The sequence below is a fragment of the Lithobates pipiens genome, unplaced genomic scaffold (genome assembly GCF_037356315.1).
Source record: "Lithobates pipiens isolate NorthernLeopardFrog02 unplaced genomic scaffold, aLitPip1_a1.2 Scaffold_28, whole genome shotgun sequence".
NCBI lineage: Eukaryota > Metazoa > Chordata > Amphibia > Anura > Ranidae > Lithobates > Lithobates pipiens.
The window spans coordinates 215414368-215427797 of record NW_027507789.1 but is presented as its reverse complement, the minus strand read 5'-3'; positions in this window follow the sequence as shown (position 1 = coordinate 215427797).

The window sequence follows — 13430 nt, the reverse complement described above, 5'->3', positions numbered from 1 at the left end:
CGCATTTGTGAGGTCAGGCACTGATGTTGGACAAGAAGGCCTGGCTCGCAGACTCTGCTCTAATTCATCCCAAAGGTGTTTCTATGGGGTTGAGATCAGGACTCTGTGCAGGCCAGTCACGTTCCTCCACCCCAAACTCGCTCATCCATGTCTTTATGGACCTTGATTTGTACACTGGTGGGCAGTCATGTAGTAACAGGAAGGGGCCGTCCCCAAACTGTTCCCATAAAGTTGGGAGCATGAAATTGTCCAAAATGTCTTGGTATGCCGACGCCTTAAGAGTTCCCTTCACTGGAACTAAGGGGCCAAGCCCAACCCCTGAAAAACAACCCCCCACACCATAATCCCCCCTCCACCAAATGATTTGGACCAGTGCACAAAGCAAGGTCCATAAAGACATGGATGAGTGAGTTTGGGGTGGGAGAACCTGACTGGCCTGCACAGAGTCCTGACCTCAACCCGATGGAACACCTTTGGGATGAATTAGAGCAGAGCCTGGCCTTCTGGAGCACCAGAATTTTCATTCTGAGAGTTCAGGGATCCTCTGTATTTCAGTACAGGTTTCCTTTACTTATTGCATCAGCCCCCCTCAGATTTGATCAGATGTTCCCCTATACTCGGCACCTATATCCCACTACTCAGCATACACAATGAAATCACTACGATCCTTCCATGTGAAAGGAACGGAATCCACCTAGGAAATGTTTTAGTCTGGTGTTCGGATGAGATTTATGAATGACATATTGCTGTATTTACCTAATGACTCCATCATGTCTGGGTCATCACAGCTGACAGTAATGCAGGAAGCTCCATCTGTGTCCATATGGAAGGGCAGACCACGTCCGTCAGTCCACGGCCACAGATAGAACCTGGCTGTGTGTTATCTATTGATCTCCTCAGTAAAGGTGCCGGAAGCTCTGCTTCTAAAGAAAACGGCCGGATGAATTCCAGGTAGCCCATGAACATAGGTTGGACTTTGGACTGGATGGACCTGTGTCTTTTTTCGACCTCACTTAGTACGTAACATTACACATAACAGTTGTGTATACTTTTGTTGGAGGGAATATCTGACTCCATGATCATTGCATGGAATACAGAAATAAACATGTGTCTTTGTTTTGGCCAAGTGTACATGTTTATGAACAGAGCAGATGTGCACAATGGTGGCCTTATCTCCTGGGATCCATGTCCTCAGCTATCACCAAGGAATACAGAACCCCATCCTTCTACGTTATATATGGGGGGGAGGGGGGGTTCTGTAGTCCAGACCTAGACTGACTGCACTATTTCTCCATAGACACAGTAGGGTGAGTGTTGTCACTCTAGGACAGGAACTATGCAAGCAGGATCACCAGGTGAAAAAAAAAAGAAGAGGAATTGGTGATCTGCAATATACTGCATGAGAGTTTTGTTCTTGGACTTCTGTACACTTTAGACTGCCTGCCCCTGCAATGTTCCTGTCTCTGACCTCACCTGCAATCAATATAGAGCAGCTAGTGGAGATAATGGGAGTTAATAGTATGTCTGCAGTCTCTGACCATCTTTTGTAGTATGTCTGCAGTCTCTGATCATCTACTGTACTATATCTGCAGTCTCTGACCATCTCCTGTACTATGTCTGCAGTCTCTGACCATCTCCTGTACTATGTCTGCAGTCTCTGACCATCTCCTGTACTATGTATGCAGTCTCTGACCATCTCCTGTACTATGTCTGCAGTCTCTGACCATCTCTTGTACTATGTCTGCAGTCTCTGACCATCTTTTGTAGTATGTCTGCAGTCTCTGACCGTCTCCTCCTGTAGTATGTCTGCAGTCTCTGACCGTCTCCTCCTGTAGTATGTCTGCAGTCTCTGACCATCTCTTGTACTATGTCTGCAGTCTCTGACCATCTTTTGTAGTATGTCTGCAGTCTCTGACCGTCTCCTCCTGTAGTATGTCTGCAGTCTCTGACCATCTCCTGTACTATGTCTGCAGTCTCTGACCATCTCCTGTACTATATCTGCAGTCTCTGACCATCTCCTGTACTATATCTGCAGTCTCTGATCGTCTCCTGTAGTATGTCTGCAGTCTCTGACCGTCTCCTGTAGTATGTCTGCAGTCTCTGACCGTCTCCTGTACTATGTATACAGTCTCTAACCTTCTCCTGTAGTATATCTGCAGTCTCTGATCGTCTCCTGTAGTATGTCTGCAGTCTCTGACCGTCTCCTCCTGTAGTATGTCTGCAGTCTCTGACCGTCTCCTCCTGTAGTATGTCTGCAGTCTCTGACCGTCTCCTCCTGTAGTATGCCTGCAGTCTCTGACCGTCTCCTCCTGTAGTATGTCTGCAGTCTCTGACTGTCTCCTCCTGTAGTATGTCTGCAGTCTCTGACCATCTCCTGTACTATGTCTGCAGTCTCTGACCATCTCCTGTACTATGTCTGCAGTCTCTGACCATCTCCTGTACTATGTCTGCAGTCTCTGACCATCTCCTGTACTATGTCTGCAGTCTCTGACCATCTCCTGTACTATGTCTGCAGTCTCTGACCATCTCTTGTACTATGTCTGCAGTCTCTGACCATCTTTTGTAGTATGTCTGCAGTCTCTGACCGTCTCCTCCTGTAGTATGTCTGCAGTCTCTGACCGTCTCCTCCTGTAGTATGTCTGCAGTCTCTGACCATCTCTTGTACTATGTCTGCAGTCTCTGACCATCTTTTGTAGTATGTCTGCAGTCTCTGACCGTCTCCTCCTGTAGTATGTCTGCAGTCTCTGACCATCTCCTGTACTATGTCTGCAGTCTCTGACCATCTCCTGTACTATATCTGCAGTCTCTGACCATCTCCTGTACTATATCTGCAGTCTCTGATCGTCTCCTGTAGTATGTCTGCAGTCTCTGACCGTCTCCTGTAGTATGTCTGCAGTCTCTGACCGTCTCCTGTACTATGTATACAGTCTCTAACCTTCTCCTGTAGTATATCTGCAGTCTCTGATCGTCTCCTGTAGTATGTCTGCAGTCTCTGACCGTCTCCTCCTGTAGTATGTCTGCAGTCTCTGACCGTCTCCTCCTGTAGTATGTCTGCAGTCTCTGACCGTCTCCTCCTGTAGTATGCCTGCAGTCTCTGACCGTCTCCTCCTGTAGTATGTCTGCAGTCTCTGACTGTCTCCTCCTGTAGTATGTCTGCAGTCTCTGACCATCTCCTGTACTATGTCTGCAGTCTCTGACCATCTCCTGTACTATGTCTGCAGTCTCTGACCATCTCCTGTACTATGTCTGCAGTCTCTGACCATCTCCTGTACTATGTCTGCAGTCTCTGACCATCTCCTGTACTATGTCTGCAGTCTCTGACCATCTCTTGTACTATGTCTGCAGTCTCTGACCATCTTTTGTAGTATGTCTGCAGTCTCTGACCGTCTCCTCCTGTAGTATGTCTGCAGTCTCTGACCGTCTCCTCCTGTAGTATGTCTGCAGTCTCTGATCGTCTCCTCCTGTAGTATGTCTGCAGTCTCTGATCGTCTCCTCCTGTAGTATGTCTGCAGTCTCTGACTGTCTCCTCCTGTAGTATGTCTGCAGTGTCTGACCATCTCCTGTACTATGTCTGCAGTCTCTGACCATCTCCTGTACTATGTCTGCAGTCTCTGACCATCTCTTGTACTATGTCTGCAGTCTCTGACCATCTTTTGTAGTATGTCTGCAGTCTCTGATCATCTCCTGTAGTATGTCTGCAGTCTCTGACCATCTTTTGTAGTATGTCTGCAGTCTCTGATCATCTCCTGTATTATGTTTGCAGTCTCTGACCGTCTCCTGTATTATGTCTGCAGTCTCTGATCATCTCCTGTAGTATGTCTGCAGTTTCTGACCATCTCCTGTCACATGGCTGCGGTCTCTGACAGCTTTCTGTATCATTACATTCTCAGAATAATATCTGTGGCCCTATGGTGATGTCAGGGGTTGCAGTTGAGGGCCCCTATATCAAGAAAGTTGGCCAACCCTGACCTAGAGCTCTTGGACCTGTGGGATTAGCGTTGCTGTGGTTATTCGTACCACGAAGGAGACACCTCGGGTGGGCAGTAGTACTAGGATCATTCTTGACAACCGTTCTAATGAATGGAGCAGTTGATGTCTCGGGATTACACCGTGATCGGGGATGATCGGGGATGATCAGGGATGATCTGGGATGATCGGGGGTGATCTGGGGTGGTTTGTTGCAGAGCTGCTCTGTCACTCTTTCCACTATACAGGGACTGATGTCCGAGGTAATGACGTTCCCGGCACCGTCTTCACATACAATGAAGGCCATTCACATTTAGCTCTGCTCAATAAACAACAACAAACAATCCAAACCAGAAGAGCGCACAGCTGGTTGTCTCATCCATGTAGTGCTTATAACAGACCTGCCCACTGGATCATAGACTAAAGACAGACCCACACCAGGAAATGTCATCAGTCACCGGGGCTCACCATTGCCTATCCTCTCCTGGCTGCAGGACTCGACTGTGCAGCACGGCTTACCCTCCCCCCCAATAATAACAGAAAACACTTTTCACTATTAAAAGTCAGTCCAGATTCTGATTACAGGAGTTCATGATCAATGACGGCCCCGCCAGATCCCCAGATCCACCTCTCATGTCGGCTGCCTGGATCTCATGCCGATCCTCTGATTTCATCTATTCCCATCTCTAAACCAATAGATAACATCATGGATAGGATCAGTGCCGACACAAGGTCATCTAGAGCCAACATGCGCCCCCCCCCCCACGCAAGATGTATGAGCAATATGTGTAACCCCCAAGTATAAATCCCCCCTCCCAGTACAAATCTGCCCCCCCCCCGCTGAAATCCCCCCTATCAGGACAAATGTTTGCCCCCCCATGCCCCAAATCCCCCCAGCTCAAATGTCTTCCCGAAAAAAAATCACCCCTCCTAGCACAAATCGTCTTCCCCTAAAACCTCCTAGTACACATCCCCCCCACTTCAAATCCCCCCTCCCAGCATCACATCTCCCCCCACTTCAAATTCCCTCCCTCCCAGCATCACATCTTCTCCCTCCACTTCAAATTCCCTCCCCCCTTCCAGCATCACATTTCCTCCCCCACTTCAAATCCCCCCTCCCAGCATCACATCTCCTCCACCACGTCAATCCCCCCTCCCATTATCACATATCCTCCCCCCACTTCAAATCCCCCTCCCAGCATCACATCTCATCCCCCCACTTCAAATCCCCCCTCCCAGCATCACATCTCCCCCCACTTCAAATCCCCCCTCCCAGCATCACATCTTCTCCCCCCCACTTCAAATCCTTCCCTCCCAGCATCACATCTTCCCCCACCCCCACTTCAAATCCCCCCCCCCCAGTATCACATCTTCTCCCCCCACTTCAAATCCTTCCCTCCCAACATCACATCTTCTCCCCCCACTTCAAATCCCCCTCCCAGCATCACATCTTCTCCCCCCACTGCAAATCCCCCCTCCCAGCATCACATCTTCTCCTCCACTTCAAATCCCCCCTCCCAGCATCACATCTTCTCCCCCCACTGCAAATCCTTCCCTCCCAGTATAACATCTTCTCCCCCCACTTCAAATCCCCCTCCCAGTATCACATCTTCTCCCCCCACTTCAAAATCCCCCCCTCCCAGCATCACATCTCCCCCCCACTTAAAATCCTTCCCTCCCAGTATCACGTCTTCTCCCCCCCACTTCAAATCCTTCCCTCCCAGCATCACATCTTCTCCCCCCACTTCAAAATCCCCCCTCCCAGCATCACATCTTCTCCCCCCACTTCAAATATCTTCTTCGCCCCCATCTCCCATACCTCCCAACTTTTTGAGATGGGAATGAGGGACACCTACTAGCAAATGTATGTAGGCATAGGACACGCCTCCTGCCACACCCCCTTAAAGGAGAATTAACAAAAAAAAAAGGTTAATTAAATCCACAAGGGATTTTTTTTTTTACCACAACTATTCCTTTATATTGGCTTTTAAAATTAACAAATGCAGCAATTTGGATGAAAGGTTTAGCTCTGGGAAACACTTTTTGATAGATAAAAAGTGCATTTTATATACAACTATATAGATCAGTCCAAAATGAGGGACAAATGAGGAGGAATGAGGGACAGAGGGACATTGCTCCAAATCAGGGACAGTCCCTCCAAATCCGGGACACTTGGGAGCTATGCCATCTCCCCTCCCAACGCAAAATCCCCTTAGATCACCACTCTTTGCACCCCCCCCCCCCCAAGTTTTCCCCCCTCAAACAATACTTACTAACACCATGCCAACCCTCAAATTTGTCAAATCCCCCCCAAATCTCATTATTGGGTGCCCCCCCACCTCACATGATACCACAGTGCCTAGGGCAGCTGCCCCTCCTGCATACCCCTTGTCCCACTCCCGGATAGAATTCTCTCAAACCAGAAAAAAAAACGATCTATAGCCCCACCTAGAGGCCACTGATAGCATTTCACACTTCTCATGGCATACTGTACAAAATGACAGGTGGGACTTTTCTAGGAACACAAATATGCACACAATACGGAAACAAAAACAGTTTTCTGCTGCCTGGCATTTATTACAATGGGGACAAAATTTACCGATACCGATACCGCATATATAATCATTTCTGGAAACTGATTGGTGCTACTGGTTGAAAGCGTCTGAAGCTTAAACTGACTGTGTTGCCCACAGCGAACTAAGTTCTCACTTTGCTTGTGCAGCACAATATGAGAGAACTGGAATCCCCAGAACTACTTATTACTACTCTTATTATAATGTGAAAGGGACTTTATACATGTACACAAGGACACTTCATATTGCTTTTAGTGCAGTACTGCCCTCTAGAGGAACAGTGAAGAATAAGAAAGCAAATGCACCGAGTCCCAGATTATATATATATACACATATACACACACACAGTAAATCCTTGGATTGCGAGCATAATTCCTTCCAGAAACATGCTTGTAATTCAAAGCACTTGTATATCAAAGCAAATTTCCCCATAAGAAATAATGGAAACTCAGATAATTCGTTCCACAACCATTTATTCATAAGTCCTTCAGTTTATAGCCCATATATAAAGATTATAGCAATGTGATTTGGTTGTGTAATTATAAAATGTCCATCCACAAATGGAAACCTCCACAAGGGGATTAGACGCAAAACCCATCAGGAGCTCCAGAGTATAAAAGAGAAGAGAGGCGCCCTTTAAGTGGAGCAATATGGTTACATTTAATGAAGGTACAACATTTAGCAACTCACATGGTTGACGATTAAAAGAGGCACATCTAAGTATGCAGGCATCCGGGGTAAAGCTGTCCACATATTATAAGACCATTCCAAGCACTGCCGGCTCTCACTGCTGTCAGTCTGCAATCGTGAACGGGAAGACTACCCTGCAGTAGAGCGATCTAAGGCTTGAGTCTTGAACCGCTTGTAGTGCAGCATGGAAGGGATGGCGGTGCGGAGGACGGTCTATGTGGACAGCTTTTACCCCAGATACCTCCATACTTAGATGTGCCTCTTTTAATCATCAACCATGCGAGTTGCTAAATGATGTACCTTCATTAAATGTAATCATATTGCTACACTTAGAGGCGCCCCTCTTCTCTTTTATACACAGTTGTAGCATGACACTACTTGTATATCAAGACATCGCTTGTATATCAAGTCAAAATGTATTAAAAAATGTTGCTTGTCTTGCAGAACGCTCTCAAACCAAGGTTCACACACACACACACACAGTATATACTGTATGTGACTCCCCAATTGCATTGCAGGTCTACAGTTTTCGGAATTGCACAGAGAATGAATGCGATTTTCCAGTTCCACAAAACAACCAACCCGACATCCTCCCCCCCCCCCCACACACACACACACACACACACACACAATACAGATCGATCATTCATGATAATAAAGAATAACAGCCAACTGAAATGTGGAAAATGATGGCCCCTTTATTTGGGTTAGAACTGATTTGAATAACCTTTCCTGGAACAGTACCTTACCTCTAAACACACAGACCAATACCACTGGTAAAACTTTAACCAAACCCCCTGCTGAATCCTCCAGGACTCAAATACCAAATAACTGTACTAACATCTAAGGTTGACACCCGTCCGGGATTCACCTGGACAGTCTGGGTTTTGAATCATGTGTCTGGGTTTCAGTCCACCTGAAAACCCGGACACATTATTCAGACGGGAATGTGGCTCGGAACAGTACCTGACAGGAGGGTGAGCGGCACGCTGAATAAATCAACGTGTTAAAGTCGTATCGACCACTTGCTACCCACCATATAACAACACGACGGCGGCAAAGTGGTTTTGTTATCCTGATTGGACGTCATATGACGTAATCAGGATAACAAGCCGGCAAATCTGATCGTGGTATGCAGCCTCTGACAGAGGCGTCTTACCACGTGTTCAGCTGTGACCAATCACAGGCGGTGGTCTTCCACAGGCGGTGGTCTCAGCGGGGGGGCATCAATGGTTTCAAAGAACTATTAGATAAGCACCTGAACTACCGCAACATACAGGGATATACAATGTAATACTAACATATAATCACACACATAGGTTGGACTTGATGGACTTGTGTTTTTTTTTCAACCTCACCTACTATGTAACTATGTAACTATATTATGTAACTATGTAGCTGATCATCGCCTAAACCAGGAAGTGCCGGTAAACGGCTTTCCGCGGTTCACGCTGACAGGGAGAGCCAATCAGAGGGGGAGTCTGCACTGATAATCAGCACATTGATTATCATTATCAATGCAGGCCCCATTGGATGTGCCCATCAGCTGCCAATAAGTGCCCATCACCGGTCAGCCTGTGCCCAGATAAGAATGCCTGCCAGTGCTTGTAAAAGTGCAAGTGCCCACAACAGTGCCAATCAGTGCCCATAAAAGTGGTAACTAGTGCCAATCAGTAATGCCTGTCAGTGCCTTTCAGATGCCACTCATTAATGCCTGTCAGTAGCTCCTCATCAGTGCTGCCTATCCAGTGCCACCAATCAGTGCCCCTCAGTTTTTTTGTGGTTTTTTTTTCAAAATTGTCTATAATTTTTTTGTTTATAGCGCAAAAATAAAAACCGCAAAAGAAAGCTCTATTTGTGGGAAGAAAATGATAAAAACTTAGTTTGGGTACAGTGTTGCATGACCGCGCAATTGTCATTCAAAGTGCAACAGTGCTGAAAGCTGAAAATTGTCCTGGGCAGGAAGGGGGGAAAGTGCCCGGTATTGAAGTGGTTAAACCCAAACAAATTTAATATATTGCAGTTTACCAATCTTAAAATATTATCTTTGCAGTGCCCAAAGGTGTCACAGGTCTTACAATCCTATAGTGTTTCCTAAAAAAAAAAAAAAAAAAAAAAAGGCGGCGCGCCTCTAAAGTGTTCGGGTTTGGCTTGAAGAAAAATTGCCAACCATACTGACCACCAGGTACCACCATGAACACTTTCCACCCACAAATGTGGGGGACAGCGCCCCCACCAATCAGGCTATGAATTGCCCAACCCCACCCACTATAGCCAATTCCAGCATTAAAAATATCACGACAAATGAGCGGAATCAAAATGATTTGAACCACGGACAAAAAAAAATCCTCAAGTGCAGAACGGCAGAAGGAAAACATCCATCAATGGTTGTCATGAATCTACACACCAATCTGCAGGCCCCACCCACTGCAGTAAACTATAGGAGGGGGCGGAGACCAGACCGGTCACCCTGCACAAGGGCAGAGAGAGGTATCAGAGCTGTCTGAGGGTCCCAGGAGACCGCATGCATTACAGACCAAAGAAGACTATTGAAGGGAGCAGAGACAAGACCGGTCACCCTGCACAAGGAGAAAATGCAGAGCTGTCCAAGGGACCCACTACAGGCTGCCTGCAGAAAACAACAGTAGGGGGCAGAGACAAGACCAGTCACCATGCATAAGGAGAGAGAGCAAAGCTGTGGGAGGGGCTCAGCAGACCCCACCCACTGCAGGTCACCTGCAGAAAACGACAGGAGGGGGCGGAGACAAGACCAGTCACCATGCATAAGGAGAGAGAGCAGAGCTGTGGGAGGGGCTCAGCAGGCCCCACCCACTACAGGCTGTCTGCAGAAAAACAGCAGGAGGGGGCAGAGACAAGACCAGTCACCATGCATAAGGAGAGAGAGCAGAGCTGTGGGAGGGGCTCAGCAGGCCCCACCCACTACAGGCTGTCTGCAAAAAAAACAGCAGGAGGGGGCGGAGACAAGACCAGTCATCATGCATAAGGAGAGAGAGAGCAGAGCTGCGGGAGGGGCTCAGCAGGCCCCACCCACTACAGGCTGTCTGCAGAAAAACGGCAGGAGGGGGCGGAGACAAGACCAGTCACCATGCATAAGAAGAGAGAGCAGAGCTGTGGGAGGGGCTCAGCAGGCCCCACCCACTACAGGCTGTCTGCAGAAAAACAGCAGGAGGGGGCGGAGACAAGACCAGTCATCCGGCATAAGGAGAGAGAGCAGAGCTGTACATTGCAGGGATTTTAGCATACTTTGTAGCCGATTCCTAGCTTTTGTTATTCTTGCAAATTTATTAAAAAATAAAAAAAAATTAAAAATCCCATGTACATAAGTTTTCTCAGCCTTTCCTCAATACTTTGGTGAAGCTCCTTTGGCACCAATTACATCCTCCAGTCTTGGTGAGTATGATGCTACAAGCTCGGCACACCTATTTTTGGTCAGTTCCTCCCATTCTTCTTTGTAGGACCTCTCAAGCTTCATCACGTTGGATGGGGAGTGCCGGTGCACAGCCATCTTCATATCTCTGCAGAGATGTTCAATCGGGTTCAAGTCCGGGCTCTGGCTGGGCCACCCAAGGACATTCACAGAGTTGTCCCGTAGCCACTCCTTTGTTATCTTGGCTGTGTATTTAGGGTTGTTATCCTGTTGGAAGATGAACCTTCACCTCAGTCTGAGGTCCAGAGCGATCTGCAGTAGGTTTTCATCAAGGATGTCTCTGTACATTGTTGCATTCATCTTTCCCTCAATCCTGACTAGTCTCCCAGTTCCTGCCACTGAAAAACATCCCCACAGCATGATGCTGCCACCACCATGCTTCACTGTAGGGATGATATTGGCCAGGTGATGAGCGGTGCCTGGTTTCCTCCAGACATGACCCTTGCCATTCAGGCCAAAGAGTTCAATCTTTGTTTCATCTGACCAGAGAATTTTGTTTCTCATGGTCTGAGAGTCCTTCAGGTGCCTTTTGGCATACAAGCGGACTGTCATGTGCCTTTTACTAAGGAGTGGCTTCCGTCTGGCCACTCGACATACAGATCTGATTGGTGGAGTGTTGCAGAGATGGTTGTTCTCCTGGAAGGTTCTCCTCTCTCCACAGCAAAATTCTGGAGCTCTGTCAGAGTGACCATCAGGTTCTTGGTCACCTCCCTGACTAAGGTCCTTCTCCTCCAATCCCTCAGTGGGCGGCACCACTCTAGGAAGAGTCCTGGTGGTTCCAAACTTCTTCCATTTATGGATAATGGAGGCCACTGTGCTCATTGGGACCTTCAATGTTACAGAAATGTTTCTGTAACCTTCCCCCGATCTGTGCCTCCATACAATCCTGTCTCGGAGGTTTACAGACAATTCCTTGGACTTCATGGCTTGGTTTGTGCTCTGACATGCACTGATAACTGTGGGACCTTCTATAGACAGGTGTGTGCCCTTCCAAACCATGTCCAATGAACTGAATTTACAACAGGTGACTCCAATCAAGTTGTAGAAACATCCCAAGGATGATCAGTGGAAACAGGAGGAACCTGAGATCAATTCTGAGTGTCATGGCAAAGGCTGTGATACTTATGTACATGGGATTATTTTCGTTTTTTTATTTTTAATAAATTTGCAAAGATTTCGAACAAACTTCTTTCACGTCGTCATTATGGGAGATTGTTTGTAGAAATTTGAGGACAATTTATGAATTTAATCCATTTTGGAATAAGGCTGTAACATAAAATGTGGAAAAAGTGAAGCGCTGTGAATACTTTCCAGATGCTCTGTACGTTGGTGACTTGCACAATGTGTGTACCTGTCCAGGTGGCAGGTTTGCTTTAGTCAAATCCCTCCAAACTTTATCAGATAATAGGACCCCCGCCAGAGCCATTTCATGCCCCCCATTGAGGAGCCCTGCACTTCCTCCTATCTATGAAGGACACAATGTACAGTTATGTGACTCCTTCCTGACCCGGCACATCCGCAGGGGGCTTCACAGACCTCCATATTCATGAGGGGGACTGATACCGACACTTATATATAGCCGGGAACCGATTAACCTCATTTTCATCACATTCCTCCCCGGCAAACATATTTATTGGTTGCTCAGAGACCCCTCGCGTGGATGTAGTTGCAAGCAAACAGGCCGAGTCTATTTGTGTATGAAGACAGAGATTCATTGTGACCGAGCGCAGGGTGAGTCAATACTCGCTGTGTCCGGGTGGTGTCCAGCTGTAGACACTCACAACGCACAAATGTCAAGGAAACCGCTAGAAGCTGAAGGCTGTGCTGAGGGCAGCAGATGTAGCGCCGGGCCCCAGACACCGGGGCCATGCTTCCCCGTCACCTGGCAACCAGCGGAGGGCTGAGCAGAGATGACAGCGAGGAGAGACATTATTCTGTGAATGAATGTGACGGATTATGGACGTCAGCATAGAAATCATAGACGGGCCTGATCAATTACAGCCGCACCTTGGTCAGAAATATACATAGAGATTGTAATTCTACTCAGTCAGTCATGTGACTCACACCGATCCCCCCCTCCCCCCCGGGGGCCCGCTACAAGATTTCATTCACCCCCCCCCCCCCATCAAGATCAGTGGTGTGTCCCTAATGTACACTAAAGACCACCAAAGACTGCCTCGTGCCTCCCCTTCTCATATAAGGGGGGCTCTGATGGGGATCATGATGTAAGGGGGGCTCTGATGGGGATGTCTGATGTAAGGGGGGCTCTGATGGGGATGCTTGATGTAAGGGGGACTCTGATGGGGATGCTTGATGTAAGGGGGACTCTGATGGGGATGCTTGATGTAAGGGGGACTCTGATGGGGATGCTTGATGTAAGGGGGACTCTGATGGGGATGCTTGATGTAAGGGGGACTCTGATGGGGATGCTTGATGTAAGGGGGACTCTGATGGGGATCATGATGTAAGGGGGGCTCTGATGAGGATGCCTGATGTAAGGGGAGTTCTCATGGGTATCATGATGTAAGCGGGGCTCTAATGGGGATGCCTGATGTAAGGGGGGCTCTGATGGGGATCATGATGTAAGGGGGGCTCTGATGGGGATCATGATGTAAGGGGGGCTCTGATGGGGATCATGATGTAAGGGGGGCTCTGATGGGGCTCATGATGTAAGGGGGGCTCTGATGGGGCTCATGATGTAAGGGGGGCTCTGATGGGGATGTCTGATGTAAGGGGGGCTCTGATGGGGATGC